This window comes from Eschrichtius robustus, chromosome X (genome assembly GCF_028021215.1).
Source record: "Eschrichtius robustus isolate mEscRob2 chromosome X, mEscRob2.pri, whole genome shotgun sequence".
Classification (NCBI taxonomy): domain Eukaryota; kingdom Metazoa; phylum Chordata; class Mammalia; order Artiodactyla; family Eschrichtiidae; genus Eschrichtius; species Eschrichtius robustus.
Window position 1 is genome coordinate 56,169,650 of NC_090845.1, and position 17,439 is coordinate 56,187,088.

Genomic DNA, 17,439 nt, shown 5'->3' on the forward strand with positions numbered 1-17,439 from the left:
AAACTACTACTTTCTGCCTCTATGATTTTGACTACTCTAAGTATCTCACATATGTGGAATCACACAATATATGTCTTTTTATGACTGGCTTATTTCACTTAGCAAAATGTCCTCAAATTTCACCCATGTTATGAATAAACTTATAAAAGCTAAATAAAATTCCATTCTATGTATATACCACATTTTGCTTATCCATTCATCTGTTGACAGACACTTGGGTTACTTCCATGTTTTAGCTAATGTGAATAATGCTGCTATGAGTATGGGTGTACAAATATCTCTTCAAGACACAGCTTTCAATTCTTTTGAGTATATATATTCAGAAGTGAAATTGCTGAATCATACGGTGATTCTATTTTTAATTTTTCAAAGAACTGCCATACTGTTCTCCATAGCAGTTGTACCACTTTACCTTCCTACCAGCAGTGCATAAGAGTTCCAATTTTTCCACAATTTTCTCAACACTTGTTACTGTTTTGTTTTGTTTTATAATAGTAGTCATCCTATTAGGTGTGAGGTGTATCCCATTGTAGTTTTTATTTGCATATCCTTAATGATCACTGAGGTTGAGCATCTTTTCATGTGTTTATTGGCCATTTGTATGACCTTTGTCCATTTTTGAATTGGGTTGTTTGTTTTTCTGTTGTCATTGTTGAGTTTAGGAGTTCTCTCTATAGATTCTGGTTATTAATCCCTTATCAAATATATGATTTGCAAATATTTTCCCATTCTATGGGCTACCTTTTTACTCTGCTGATATTGTCTTTTGAACAAATTTAAAAATTTAGATTAGTTTGTTTATTTTTTCTTTGTTGCCTGTGCCCTTGGAGTCATATCCAAGAAATTATTGCTAAATTCCATGTTATGAAATTTTGTCCTATGTTTTCTTCTAAGAGCTTTATAGTTTTATGTCTTTGATCCATGGTTGAGTTAAATTTTATATGATGTTAGGTAAGGGTCCAACTCCTTTTTTTTACATATGAACATCCATTTTTCCCAGCACCATTAGTTGAAAGACTGCTCTTTCCCCATTGGGATCTTGGTACCCTTGTCAAAAATCATTTGAACATATATGTGAGGATTTGTTTATGGGCACTCTATTCTATTCCATTGGTCTATATATCAGTCTCTTTTTTTTTAACATCTTTATTGAAGTATAATTGCTTTACAATGGTGTGTTAGTTTCTGCTTAAAAACAAAGTGAATCAGTTATACATATACATATGTTCCCATATCTCTTCCCTCTTGCATCTCCCTCCCTCCCACCCTCCCTATCCCACCCCTCTAGGTTGTCACAAAGCACCGAGCTGATCTCCCTGTGCTATGCGGCTGCTTCCCACTAGCTATCTATTTTACATTTGGTAGTGTATATATGTCCATGACACTATCTCACCCTGTCACATCTCACCCATCCCCCTCCCCATATCCTCAATTCCATTCTTTAGTAGGTTTGTGTCTTTATTCCCATCTTGCCACTAGGTTCTTCATGTCCTTTTTTTTTTCCTTAGATTCCATATATATGTGTTAGCATACTGTATTTGTTTTTCTCTTTCTGACTTACTTCACTCTGTATGACAGACTCTAACTCCATCCACCTCATTACAAATACCTCCATTTCATTTCTTTTTATGGCTGAGTAATATTCCATTGTATATATGTGCCACATCTTCTTTATCCATTCATCCGATGATGGACACTTTGGTTGTTTCCATGTCCTGGCTATTGTAAATAGAGCTGCAATGAACATTTTGGTACATGACTCTTTTTGACCTATGGTTTTCTCAGGGTATATGCCCAATAGTGGGATTGCTGGGTCATATGGTAGTTCTATTTTTAGATTTTTAAGGAACCTCCATACTGTTCTCCATAGTGGCTGTATCAATTTACATTCCCACCAACAGTGCAAGAGGGTTCCCTTTTCTCCACACCCTCTCCAGCATTTATTGTTTCTAGATTTTTTGATGATGGCCATTCTGACCGGTGTGAGATGATACCTCATTGTAGTTTTGATTTGTATTTCTCTAATGATTAATGATGTTGAGCATTCTTTCATGTGTCTGTTGGCCATCTGTATATCTTCTTTGGAGAAATGTCTGTTTAGGTCTTCTGCCCATTTTTGGATTGGGTTGTTTGTTTTTTTGTTATTGAGCTGCATGAGCTGCTTGTAAATCTTGGAGATTAATCCTTTGTCAGTTGCTTCTTTTGAAAATATTTTCTCCCATTCTGATGGTTGTCTTTTGGTCTTGTTTATGGTTTCCTTTGCTGTGCAAAAGCTTTTAAGTTTCATTAGGTCCCATTTGTTTATTTGTGTTTTTATTTCCATTTCTCTAGGAGCTGGGTCAAAAAGGATCTTGCTGCGATTTATGTCATAGAGTGTTCTGCCTATGTTTTCCTCTAAGAGTTTGATAGTGTCTGGCCTTACACTTAGGTCTTTAATCCATTTTGAGTTTACTTTTGTGCATGGTGTCAGGGAGTGTTCTAATTTCATACTTTTACATGTATCTGTCCAATTTTCCCAGCACCACTTATTGAAGAGGCTGTCTTTTCTCCACTGTATATGCTTGCCTCCTTTATCAAAGATAAGGTGACCATATGGGTGTGGGTTTATCTCTGGGCTTTCTATCCTGTTCCATGGATCTATATTTCTGTTTTTGTGCCAGTACCAAACTGTCTTGATTACTGTAGCTTTGTAATATAGTCTGAAGTCAGGGAGCCTGATTCCCCCAGCTCCATTTTTCGTTCTCAAGATTGCTTTGGCTATTCGGGGTCTTTTGTGGTTCCATACAAATTGTGAAATTTTTTTTTCTAGTTCTGTGAAAAATGCCTGTGGTAGTTTGATAGGGATTGCATTGAATCTGTAGATTGCTTTGGGTAGTAGAGTCATTTTCACAATGTTGATTCTTCCAATCCAAGAACATGGTATATCTCTCCATCTATTTGTATCATCTTTAATTTCTTTCATCAGTGTCCTATAATTTTCTGCATACAAGTCTTTTGTCTCCTTAGGTAGGTTTATTCCTAGATATTTTATTCTTTTTGTTGCAATGGTAAATGGGAGTGTTTTCTTAATTTCACTTTCAGATTGTTCATCATTAGTGTATAGGAATGCAAGAGATTTCTGTGCATTAATTTTGTATCCTGCTACTTTACCAAATTCATTGATTAGCTCTAGTAGTTTTCTAGTGGCAGTTTTAGGATTCTCTATGTATAGTATCATGTCATCTTCAAACAGTGACAGCTTTACTTCTTCTTTTCCGATTTTGATTCCTTTTATTTCTTTTTCTTCTCTGATTGCTGTGGCTAAAACTTCCAAAACTATGTTGAATAATAGTGGTGAGAGTGGGCAACCTTGTCTTGTTCCTGATCTTAGTGGAAATGGTTTCAGTTTTTCACCATTGAGGACAATGTTGGCTGTGGGTTTGTCATATATGGCCTTTATTATGTTGAGGAAAGTTCCCTCTATGCCTACTTTCTGCAGGGCTTTTATCATAAATGGGTGTTGAATTTTGTCAAAAGCTTTCTCTGCATCTATTGAGATGATCATATGGTTTTTCTCCTTCAGTTTTTTAATATGATGTATCACGTTGATTGATTTGCGTATATTGAAGAATCCTTGCATTCCTGGAATAAACCCCACTTGATCATGGTGTATAATCCTTTTAATGTGCTGTTGGATTCTGTTTGCTAGTATTTTGTTGAGGATTTTTGCATCTATGTCCATCAGTGATATTGGCCTGTAGTTTTCTTTCTTTGTGGCATCTTTGTCTGGTTTTGGTATCAGGGTGATGGTGGCCTCGTAGAATGAGTTTGGGAGTGTTCCTCCCTCTGCAATATTTTGGAAGAGTTTGAGAAGGATAGGTGTTAGCTCTTCTCTAAATGTTTGATAGAATTCGCCAGTGAAGCCATCTGGTCCTGGGCTTTTGTTTGTTGGAAGATTTTTAATCACAGTTTCAATTTCAGTGCTTGTGATTGGTCTGTTCATATTTTCTATTTCTTCCTGGTTCAGTCTCGGTAGACTGTGCATTTCTAAGAATCTGTCCATTTCTTCCAAGTTGTCCATTTTATTGGCATAGAGTTGCTTGTAGTAATCTCTCATGATCTTTTGTATTTCTGCAGTGTCAGTGGTTACTTCTTCTTTTTCGTTTCTAATTCTATTGATTTGAGTCTTCTCCCTTTTTCTCTTGATGAGTCTGGCTAATGGTTTGTCAATTTTGTTTATCTTCTCAAAGAACCAGCTTTTAGTTTCATTGATCTTGCTATTGTTTCCTTCATTTCTTTTTAATTTATTTCTGACCTGATCTTTATGATTTCTTTCCTTCTGCTAGCTTTGGGGATTTTTTGTTCTTCTTTCTCTAATTGCTTTAGGTGCAAGGTTAGGTTGTTTATTCGAGATGTTTCCTGTTTCTTGATGTAGGCTTGTATTGCTATAAACTTCCCTGTTAGAACTGCTTTTGCTGCATCCCATAGGTTTTGGGTCGTCGTGTCTCCATTGTCATTTGTTTCTAGGTATTTTTTGATTTCCCCTTTGATTTCCTCAATGATCACTTCGTTATTAAGTAGTGTATTGTGTAGCCTCCATGTGTTTGTATTTTTTACAGATTTTTCCTGTAATTGATATCTAGTCTCATAGCGTTGTGGTCGGAAAAGATACTTGATACGATTTCAATTTTCTTAAATTTACCAAGGCTTGATTTGTGACCCAAGATATGATCTATCCTGGAGAATGTTCCATGAGCACTTGAGAAAAATGTGTATTCTGTTGGTTTGGGGTGGAATGTCCTATAAATATCAATTAAGTCCATCTTGTTTAATGTATCATTTAAAGCTTGTGTTTCCTTATTTATTTTCATTTTGGATGATCTGTCCATTGGTGAACGTGGGGTGTTTAAGTCCCCTACTATGATTGTGTTACTGTCGATTTCCCCTTTTATGGCTGTTAGTATTTGCCTTATGTATTGAGGTGCTCCTATGTTGGGTGCATAAATATTTACAATTGTTATATCTTCCTCTTGGATCGATCCCTTGATCATTATATAGTGTCCTTTTTTTTTCTCTTGTAATAGTCTTTATTTTAAAGTCTATTTTGTCTGATATGAGAACTGCTACTCCAGCTTTCTTTTGATTTCCATTTGCATGGAATATCTTTTTCCATCCCCTCACTTTCAGTCTGTATGTGTCTCTAGGTCTGAAGTGGGTCTCTTGTAGACAGCATACATATGGGTCTTGTTTTTGTATCCATTCAGCCAATCTGTGTCTTTTGGTGGGAGCATTTAATCCATTTACATTTAAGGTAATTATTGATATGTATGTTCCTATTCCCATTTTCTTAAATGTTTTGGGTTTGTTGTTGTAGGTGTTTTCCTTCTCTTGTGTTTCTTGCCTAGAGAAGTTCCGTTAGCATTTGTTGTAAAGCTGGTTTGGTGGTGCTGAACTCTCTCAGCTTTTCCTTGTCTGTAAAGGTTTTAATTTCTCCATCACATATGAATGAGATCCTTTCTGGGTAGAGTAACCTTGGTTGTAGGTTTTTTTCCTTCATGACTTTAAGTATATCCTGCCACTCCCTTCTGGCTTGCACAGTTTCTGCTGAAAGGTCAGCTGTTAAGCTTATGGGGATTCCCTTGTGTGTTATTTGTTGTTTTTCCCTTGCTGCTTTTAATATGTTTTCTTTATATTTAATTTTTGATAGTTTGATTAATATGTGTCTTGGCGTGTTTCTCCTTGGGTTTATCCTGTATGGGACTCTCTGTGCTTCCAGGACTTGATTAACTATTTCCTTTCCCATATTAGGGAAGTTTTCAACTATAATCTCTTCAAATATTTTCTCAGTCCCTTTCTTTTTCTCTTCTTCTTCTGGGACCCCTATAATTCGAATGTTGGTGCTTTTAATGTTGTCCCAGATGTCTCTGAGACTGTCCTCAGTTCTTTTCATTCTTTTTTCTTTATTCTGCTCTGCAGTAGTTATTTCCACTATTTTATCTTCCAGGTGACTTATCCATTCTTCTGCCTCAGTTATTCTGCTATTGATCCTGTCTAGAGTATTTTTAATCATTTATTGTGTTTTTCATCGTTGCTTGGTTCCTCTTTAGTTCTTCTACGTCCTTGTTAAATGTTTCTTGCATTTTGTCTATTCTATTTCCAAGATATTGGATCATCTTTACTATCATTATTCTGAATTCTTTTTCAGGTAGATTGCCTATTTCCTCTTCATTTGTTAGGTCTGGTGTGTTTTGACCCTGCTCCTTCACCTGCTGTGTGGTTTTTTGTCTTCTCATTTTGCTTATCTTAATGTGTTTGGGGTCTCCTTTTCTCAGGCTGCAGGTTCGTAGTTCCCGTTGTTTTTGGTATCTGTCCCCAGTGGCTAAGGTTGGTTCAGTGGGTTGTGTAGGCTTCCTGGTGGAGGGGACTAGTGCCTGAGTTCTGGTGGATGAGGCTGGATCTTGTCTTTCTGGTGGGCATGTCAACGTCTGGTGGTGTATTTTGGGGTGTCTGTGGTTTTTATGATTTTAGGCAGCCTCTCTGCTAATGGATGGAGCTGTGTTCCTGTCTTGCTAGTTGTTTGGCATAGGGTGTCCAACACTGTAGCTTGCTAGTCGTTGAGTGAAGCTGGGTCTTGATGTTGAGATGGAGATCTCTGAGAGATTTTCGCCGTTTGGTATTACGTGGAGCTGGGAGGTCTCTTGTGGACCAGTGTCCTGAAGTTGGCTCTCCCACATCAGAGGTACAGCCCTGATGCCTGGCTGGAGCAGCAAGAGCCTTTCATCCACACAGCTCAGAGTATAAGGGAGAAAAAAATAGAAAGAAATAAAGAAAGAGGATAAAATAAAATAAAATAAAGCTATTATAATAAAAAATAAGAAAAAAAATTATTAAGAGTAAATGTATTCAGAAAAAAATTTTTTTTTAATTTTTAAAGATAGATTTATTAATTTTTTATAAGAAAAAAATTATTAAGGAAAAAATTTATTAATATAAAATATTTTTAATTTTTTAAAATAAAAAATGTGGAAAAACTTATTAAAATTTTTTTTAATTTCTAAAAATAGAAAGTAAGGATAAAATTATTATGAAAACATATTAGGAAAAAAAATTTTTTTAAGTAAAAAAAAAAAAAAAAATACGGACGGACCTAACCCTAGGACTAATGGTGAAAGCAAAGTTATACACACAATATCTCACCCAGAAGCATACACATATACACTCACAAAAAAAGGAAAAGGGGAAAAAATAATATATCCTGCTCCGAAAGTCCACCTCTTGAATTTGGGGTGATTCATTGTCTATTCAGGTATTCAACAGATGCAGGCACATCAAGTTGTTTGTGGAGCTTTAATCCGCTGCTTCTGAGGCTGCTGGGAGAGATTTCCATTTCTCTTCTTTGTTCGTACAGCTCCCAGGGTTCAGCTTTGGATTTGGCCCCGCCTCTGCATGTAGGTCGCCTGAGGGTGTCTGTTCCCCGCCCAGACAGAACGGGGTTAAAGGAGCAGCTGCTTCGGGGGCTCTGGCTCACTCAGGCCGTGGGGAGGGAGGGGTACGGGTGCGGGGTGACCCTGCAGCGGCAGAGGCTGGTGTGACATTGCAGCAGCCCGAGGTGCGCCGTGCGTTCTCCCGGGGAAGTTGTCCCCGGACCACGGGAGCCCAGCAGCGGTGAGCTGCACCAGCTCCCGGGAGGGGCAATGTGGAGAGTGACCTGCGCTCGTACACAGGCTTCTTGGTGGCGGCAGCAGCAGCCCTAGTGTCTCCTGCCCGTCTCTGGGGTCCGTGCTGATAACCACGGCTCGCACCTGTCTCTGGGGTCCGCACTGATAACCGCAGCTCGCGCCCATCTCTGGAGTTCGTTTAGGCAGCACTCTGAATCCCCTCTCCTTGCGCGCCGTGAAACAAAGAGGCAAGACAAAATCTCTTGCCTCTTCGGCGGCTGCAGACTTTTTCTCGGGCTCCCTCCTGGCTAGCTGTGGCGCACTAGCCCCCCTCAGGTTGTGTTCACGCTGCCAGCCCCAGTCCTCTCCCTGCGATCCGACCGAAGCCCGAGCCTCGGCTCCCAGCGCCCGCCCCCCCCGGCTGGTGAGCAGACAAGCCTCTCGGGCTGGTGAGTGCTGCTCGGCGCCAAGCCTCTGTGCAGGAATCTCTCCGTTTTTCCCTCTGCGCCCCTGTTGCTGTGGGATCCGCGCTGATAGCCGCGGCTCGCGCCCATCTCTGGAGTTCATTAAGGCGGCGCTTTGAATCCCCTCTCCTTGCGCACCGTGAAACAAAGAGGCAAGAAAAAGTCTCTTGCCTCTTCAGCAGCTAGCTGCAGGCTTTTTCCCGGACTCCCTCCCGGCTAGCACCGAAGCCCGAGCCTCAGCTCCCAGCCCCGCCCGCCCCGGCAGCTGAGCAGACAAGCCTCTCTGGCTGGTGAGTGCTGCTCTGTGCCGATCCTCCGTGCGGGAATCTCTCCGCTTTGCCCTCCACACCCCTGTGGCTGTGCTCTCCTCCGTGGCTCCGAAGCTTCCCCCCTCTGCCACCCACAGTCTCTGCCCACGAAGGGGCTTTCTAGTGTGTGGAAACCTTTCCTCCTTCACGGCTCCCTCTCACTGGTGCAGGTCCCGTCCCTATTCTTTTGTCTCTGTTATTTCTTTTTTGTTTTGCCCTACCCAAGTACGTGGGGATTTTCTTGCCTTTTGGGAGGTCTGACGTCTTCTGCCAGCGTTCAGTAGGTGTTCTGTAGGAGCAGTTCCACGTGTAGATGTGTTTCTACTGTATCTGTGGGAAGGAAGGTGATCTCCGCGTCTTACTCTTCCGCCATCTTGCCCCTCTCCCCTATATATCAGTCTTTATGCCAGTACCACATTGTATTCATTTCTTTAGCTTTGTAGTAAGTTTGAAATCAGGAAGTGTGCATCTTCCAGTTTTGTTCTTCATTTTCAAGATTGCTATTCAGGGTTCCTTGGGATTCTGTATGAATTTTAAGATAGGTTTTTCTATTTATACAAAAAATGCTATTTAAATTTTGATAGGGATTTTATTGAAGCTGTAGATTGCTTTGGGTAGTGTTGAAATCTTATCAATATTTAGTCTTCTAATACATGAATGTGGGATTTGTTTCCATTTATGTTATGTGTGTTTTTAACCACAATAAAAAAGAATGGAAAAGGTGAATGAGAACAACCTCATATTCATTCAAAATATTTATTGAGTTCTGATTTGGTGCTAGGCCTTTTGTAAGGATCCTATCCTGCCATCATGGTGCTCATAATATAATGCAAAAGTCAGATACGTACACAACTAATAGCAAAGTATTAAGAGGTAGGGAAGATATGCTATGTGAAGTAGAGGAGAAAAGCAGTTAAATCTTCCCAGATGTAGAGAAGTAGGGACATTTTACCATAAGAAATAGCATTTGAACTAACTTAGTCTTCTTTTTAACTGACATTATATTTATTTCAAATATGCATTGAGTATGTGCTGGGCATGCAAATAGCAATAAACTTTGCTTATAATTACACGAACTACCACTTATTTGCCACCATATTTATACATTATCTCATTTGACCCTTAAAATAATCCAGTAAGTAAATATCCTCATTCCTGAGGCATAGAATGATAGCTGCCTACCTCAATATCCACTCTACTCTTCCTTTTAGAAATAGAAACTTGAGTTCCAACTGGATATGTTTTTGCCCAGTCAGCTAAATGTATGTCCCAGATACTCTCACATGTAAGTGTGGCTATATAACTAAACTTGGCTAATGAAATGTAAACAGAGTAGTCATAATAGTCTTCTAGGAAGTTTTCTAAAAGAGAGGGGCATGCCCTTTTTTGCCTGCTTCCTCTATCCTGCTTCTTAGAATATGCATGTGATGGATAGTTCCATTTTGAACCATGAGGATAATGGCTACATCTGAGGCATGGTCTAGCAGAGAGATGTAGGATTTGGAGTCCCTTACTGTTTTGTGGAGTTACTGCACCATTGCTGGACCACCTACTGAGAACATCCTTTTGTGTGTAGGAAAAAAAAAAGTGTTTAAGTAGCATAACCCTAGGCTTTTTATTATATACAACCATAACCTAATCCTGATACACATTTGACCCTTGAACAATGCAGGGGTTTGGGGCATTGAACCCCTACACAGTCTAAAATCTGTTTATAACTTTTGGTTCCTCAAAACTTAACTACTAATAGCCTACTGTTGGCCAGAAGACCTACCAATAACATAAATAGTCGATTAACACATATTTTTTATGTTATATGTATTAAAACTATATTCTAATAATAGAATACGCTAGAGAAAAAATATCATTGAGAAAGTCATAAGGAAGAGAAAATGTATTTATCAATGCAATAAGTTTACATTGTCTGTTTACAATATGAATCATCTCTTAGTAGCTACATCAGTATTGTTCTTCTTATGGTTACCATGGGGGGAAGGGTGGAGGGAAGGGATAGTTATGGAGTTTGGGATTGACATATGCACACTGCTATATTTAAAATGGATAACCAACAAGGACCTACTGTATAGCACAGGGAACTCTGCTCAATATCATGTAACAACCTAAACGAGAAAAGAATTTGAAAAAGAATAGAAACATGCATATGTTAAAAAAATATTTTTCTTCTCTGACACAATACACTGTAGATTAATATGTATTACTAACACTAGTCATCAAAAATGAAAAGATAATGTGAAAAAGAAATTTATATTATTTGCAGGTATAACGATTCATGCATTGATAATGTAGTAGCAATATGACTGCTTTATGGTAGCCTAATGTGATCAATATGATTGCTTCATAGAAGCCTAGCCTAAACACTAATAAGTGAATCATTATAAAATATTTATGGCTTACAATGTCATAGTCATATTCATAATACAGTACTGGAAACACTGTTACATTAAAACACAGTGATGATAGGCTGATAGGCAGTTTCTCCAATTATGAGAGAGAGGCAGACTGTATGGTAATGTAATTATTTGAAAGCAAAGTTATAAAACAGTGAGAAAACTAACACATTATTAAATTTATATTAAATATCACCTACCTTATGCTTATGTAAGAATAGACTAGTATCTACATATATTTTATGCATTCATAACATACCTTTTTCTTAATTTTTTCGATATTTCTAGGCTATGTGGTTTGTCTGCGAGTTTTTCAAATTTTGGCAAATCTCCAAAAAAATTCCAATGTATTTATTTAAAAACATCATATTTAAGTGAACCTACACAGTTCAAACCCGTGTTGTTCAAGGGTCAGCTCTAATTTCATTTTTCCAATGAGGAAAAGAAGGCTTAGGTTAAGGGACTCCTTCTCCTTGTGTGACAGAGAAGATGCTATACAGTTGACCCTTGAACAATGTAGGGGTTGGGGGTTAATCCACATATAACTTAGAGGCACCCTCTGTATCTGAGCTTTCTCCACATTCGTGGATTCAACCAACCACAGACTATGTAGTACTATAGTATTTACCATTGAAAAATATCCACTTATAAGTTGACCTTATACAGTTCAAACTTGTGTTGTTCAAGGATCAACTATATATGTAACATAAATCTATTTCATTTTTCTCCTGGGAACACAGGAGAATAAATTTCCCAAGTTCCTTTGCTGGTAGAGTGGGGCCATATGGCTGAGTTCTGGCCAGTGGGATATGAGTGAAAGTGATATATCTATAACTTCCAGGCCAGGCAATAAAATCCCCTACATTATCCTCCATGCTTGCTCTTCCATTTGGTAGTGATAACCCATGCTTGAAGATGGGGGTATCACACACTAGAAGAACATTGAGTTCCTGAATGACTGTGGGGAGCAGAAACTCCTGCCATGCCTTACAGACCCACATTTGACTGACATAATAGAGAAATAAACCTTAGGGTGTTAAAGCACTGAGATTACAGGATTGTTACTGTAGCTAATGTTGTTAATCCTTACTAATTATAGCTTAATTCACCTAGTGACTGGAGGAGCTGGAATTTGGTCTCTGGGGTTGTTTGACTTTAAAGCCTGTGCTTTGGTCCCTGCCTTGGAGGAGTTCACAGTGTGTCATGGGAAGATGGATGGGTACATAATTAAGTTCAATGGCATGTTAGAGTCCTATAACAGAATTCTACATAGTATACAATGTGGTATAGAGGAGGTAATGGACAACTCTGAAGGTTTGAGAAAATCTCAGTAAGAAGTTGGAAAAGTAACATTATGCCAGATATTTTTAGGATACAAAGAAATTTAAGGCAAAGCCTCTGCCTTCCATGACCTTATAAGCAAGCTATGGAAGCAGTACAACTGCAGATGAAACAGAAGCAGAAGTGGGAGGCAGTGCACTGTGTGATTAATAGACCGAATAAGTGACAAGATACTGAGAGATCTCAAGAGCTAAAATGAGAGTTGAGTGAAATCTAGATTGGGCAGCGAATGCTTCACTGAGGAGACTAACTCCAAACTAGACCTGGAAGGACAAGTGGGATTTGAGTTGGTAGAAGGAAGATACAGAGCTTAGTCTTAAAAATGAGTAGGTAAAGTGGGAATTTGGGAGTGAGGGGGAAATGGGCATTTCAGGCAGAAAGAAGAGACTGTGCAAAGTTAGGAGTCCAGAAATATTTTGGGAGAATTTTACACAGTTTGGATGCCTGAAGCACAGGGTAGTGGCTGGGGTCACGATAGATGAGGCTGCAAATATAGCCAGGGGCCAGATCATGAAGGGCTTGTACTTCATGCCCACTACCAGACAAATGGCCCAGGAAAGATATGAAAAAGAGCCTCTCCAAAGGCATTCATTAGGAATGAAGTGGAGAAGATAGTTTAAGAATTATTAAGGGTACAAATGTGGCAGCAGCAATGAATATTCCAAAAATGAAGTTAAGAAAACAATTCCAGGTGGAAAACCAGGTTTTGGGTAGAAGATAAGACAAACTTGGGGTATGTTTCATTTGATGTATTTGTGAGAATTCCAACTTGGTATACCTCAGGTTGTCTCAAATTCAGCACTATTGTTGGCAAGATAGTGCTTCATTGTGTGGGACTTTCCTGTGCATTGTACAATATTTCACAGCATTTTTGGTACCTAGTAGAATGTCAATAACACCCACCCTCTCAGTCATGATTCCAGAAACATCTCCAGACATTTCTAAATGTATTTTGTGGGGGCAACACACTGAGTGAGAACCACTGGTATGTATACAGCAAATGTTTGTATGTACCAGAGTGCATGTCATGGGAGTAGTCAGAGCTAGAGATTTGGGATTCATTGACATATATGCGGCAACCAACCATGGGCAAAGATAGGATCACTTAGAGTGTGTTTTGAGAGAAGAAAGCAGAAGACAGACCCTCTGGAACACACAAATTTTCTTTTCTTCCAACAACCCTATTCTCAGTTATCACATTTCAGTGAGCTCCCTCTACTCTAGGATGGTTGGTCTGGGAAACACAGCATCAGTCCTCTATGTTGTCCCCTGCACAACTTTTACTTATGCTTTCCTTTCCCCACAAATTCTAATGCCACTTATTCTTTTCTCTATGTTTACATATATCCCTCCAAGGAGATTTTCCTCAAAACTTATTTCCAGGACAACCTCTTCTACTCCAGTCATTCCTTATTTCTAAGTCCTCTGTTGATTATAAACTGTCTAACACTGCTCTGTTCAAATTCCAGATAGTGTACCCAATAGTGTATCAAAACTATTACTAAACTTTAGTAGGTAATGATTTGCATACCTGATGTTCTGCATTGCACATCCAAAGTTCAGTCCTTCCCTCTTCAAATATTCCTATTAACTTATCCAACACTATCAAACATGAGATTCTTAGAAATTCCTTATCATATTTATTTGAGTAGTCTGAGCTCTGTCTTTTTTTTTTTTAAGTAATTTCCTTAGCTATTTAGTTCTGTTAAATACTAGGAGAAGTAGCACAATATAGCTGTTTGAGTCTAATGGAGTCTTTGGGTTACTTCCAATGAAATAATTATATAGTTTATTGTACTATGTGTACAAGGTCCTATGAATGGCTTGTCTATCTGACTTGTATTTCTTATAAAAGATAATGTCAAAGAATTTAATAGCCATAGATTAAAAAAAGACAAAAATAGAATTATCCTAAAAAGATCTGGACTAGGAATCAGAAGACTGGACTCTATCAATATTATCTTGGAAAAATTACATATTTTCTCTGCGCCTCACTTTCTTCAATTGCAACATGAAGTAGCTAGACTAGATCAATAGTCTCAACCTTGGCTACTACATATTAGAATCACTTGGGGGATATATTTTTTTTAATTCCAAGCCTACCCCACACTAATTAAGTCAGAATCTCTGGGGGTGGGCTCTGAACATCTGGTATTTTCTTAAATACTCCTCTGGTGCTTCTAATGTGCAGCCAAAGTGAAGCACCACTGTGCTTCATGATTTGTAAATTCTTCTGATTCTTGTGTGTGTGTGTGCTGAAGCCAAAATCTTTTGTGTGAACAAACATGTTATAAGTTAACTGACAATGAGACTCAATATGCAAATATTGTTTTATATGTTAATTCCTCAAGAACATAACTAATGAGCAAAGTATGATAAAGCTATGTGGAGTTTGTATTATGTTATCTTGTACATAGTTCCACATGTCTTCATAATTATTTTTTGTTATAGCAAATATGTATGTTTCTTCTTCAGCTAAGTTATAAAACTGTATGAAGGCAAAAGTTGTCTTATTTACTTTTTTGGACTTCTCTGTAGCAATTACAGCAGTTCTCTGCATACATTAGGTTACCAATAGCTATTTGTTGGATGAATAAATTGAATAATGGAATACTTATGTTGACTAATTTACATATGCTAATAATTGACCCTATAATCTTGTCTTTCTTATTGAGCATTATGCTCTAAGTAGCTAAATTAAATGAAACTTATTCATAATAACTACACTTGCTTCTTTATTTTCCGTAAGAAGATATAGTTTGGGTAGCCTGACAAATATTATCTCCCACAGAAAACTGAGATTTTCCTTATGGCTTTGGTAGAGCTCATCCCACTTTCCCCTCTGCTAGAAGAGCAGATATTTGGTGCAAATGTCTGATCAGAGTACTCCATTCCCCTGGCCAGTGATTGGTTTAGTAGTAAGCATGTGACCTAAGCTGGGCCAAGTAAAATCATGGAGTGGAAATGGAGAACGTGTAGGAATGAGCAAACAAAGCTCACCTTAAAGAAGCACTGTTTAAAGTTACTAAAATGTCATGAAATGTTTGAGGAACATCTTATGGTAAACTGAGGCTAAACTGGAAGGTCATCATATGTTGTATTGAGCAACGAGTAGAGTATGCTATAAAATAAAAATCTGAATTGGATTAACTTTTACCATTGCACAGCCTATGGAAAAGTTAAATAAGATTGCTACAAACAGCAGCAAAAATGCTCGATGATATTTGTTACTTTTAAAAATAGAAATTGTTCACAGCCATTTCACTGGGAAATTTTGAGCTCACAGATGATCCAAGTAGAGCTTTATTTTTAGGCTTGGGAAAGACAGTTTCCTAGTAACCTTATTTTATGTATTTTTAAAAATGTAAAATAGTGTTTATGTCTTTTATCAATCACTTGATAGTATGTGGAAAATAGTCTGAATTAAAGAATTTGGGATTTCAAAAGGAAACTATCCTCATAGAAGAAAGTTATAATAAGTTTTTTTTAATCCCTAACACCTACAGAATAAAACTCAAGTTCTCTTTTCTCAGTATTAAAGGCCTTCCACAATCTGGCTTCAAACTACATTTCTAACCTCTTTCATCATTACTTTGGTCTATATGAGCCTTCCAGTACCCAGAATAAAAACTGTACACTTGCACATGTCATTCACCTTGTCTTGAATACCCACTCTACTTTACTTAGCTAATTATTTGGTACACAGATTGCCCATATTCCCCCTTCTCCCTGCCCATACATTTTCCCCTATTATTAGCATTTTCCATTAGTGTGGTACATTTGTTACAATTGATGAAACAATACTGATACATTATTACTAACTAAAGTTCATAGAGTACATTAGGATTCACTCTCTGTGTTGTATATACTGTGGTTTTTGACACATGTATAATGATATGTATACATCATTACAATGTCACATGGAAAAGTTTCACTGCCCTAAAAATCCCCTGTTCTCCATAGTTTTGCCTTTTCCAGAATGCCATAAAGTTGGAATGGTACAGTATGTAGCCATTTCAGATTGACTTTTTTCACTTAGCAACATGCATTTAAGGCTCCTCCATGACTTTTCATGGTTTGATAGCTCATTTCAAATAGTATTCCACTGTACAGATGTACCACAGTTTGCTTATCCATTCACCTATTGAAGAACATTTTAGTTGCTTCCAAATTTTGACAATTATGAGTAAAGCTGCTAGAAACATTTGTGTGCAGGTTTTTGTGTGGACATAAATTTTTGACTCATTTGGATAAATACCAGGGAGTACAATTGCTGGATAATTTCAAAGAGTATGTTTAATTTTGTAAGAAACTGTCTTTCAAAGTGGCTGTACCATTTTGCATCCCTATCATCAATGAATGCATGTGCTTATGCTCCACATCCTCACCAGCATTTTGTGTTATCAGTGTTTTGGATTTTACCATTTTACTAAATGTGTAGTACTATCTCATTTTTTTATTTCGCAATTCCCTAATGACATATGATGTTGAATATCTTTTCATATACTTATTTGCCATTTGTATAGCTTCTTTACTGAGGGGTCTTTTCAGATCTTTGGCCACTTTATAATTTTTTTTCTTATTTTTAAGTTTTAGAGTTATTTGTATTTGCTAGCTATTTGTAGATACTAGTCCCTTATTAGACATGTGTTTTGCAAAGGTTTTCTATCAGTCTGTGACTTGTTTTTTCATTCTCCTAACAGTGGCTTTCACAGAGCAATTGTTATTCTTTTTTTTTTAAATTTTATTTGTTTATTTATTTATTTTTGGCTGTGTTGGGTCTTCGTTTCTGTGCGAGAGCTTTCTCTAGTTGCGGCAAGTGGGGGCCACTTTTCATCACGGTGCGCGGGCCTCTCAGTATCGCGGCCTCTCTTGTTGCGGAGCACAGGCTCCAGACGCGCAGGCTCAGTAGTTGTGGCTCACGGGCCTAGTCGCTCCACGGCACGTGGGATCCTCCCAGGCCAGGGCTCGAACCCATGTCCCCTGCATTGGCAGGCAGACTCCCAACCACTGCGCCACCAAGGAAGCCCTGTTATTCTTTTTAATGAAGTCCAACCTATCATTTTTCTCTTTGATAGATTGTGCTTTCATTGTTATATCTAAAAATTTATCACCAAACCAAAGATCTCTAGATTTTTGCCTGCTAAGAGTCTTATAGTTTGCATTTTGCATCTAAGTCTATGATTCATTTTAAGTTAATTTTGTGAAAGGTGTGAGGTCTGTGTCTAGATTAATTTTTTCATGTGACGTCCAGTTTTTCCACCACCACTGAATTGCCTTT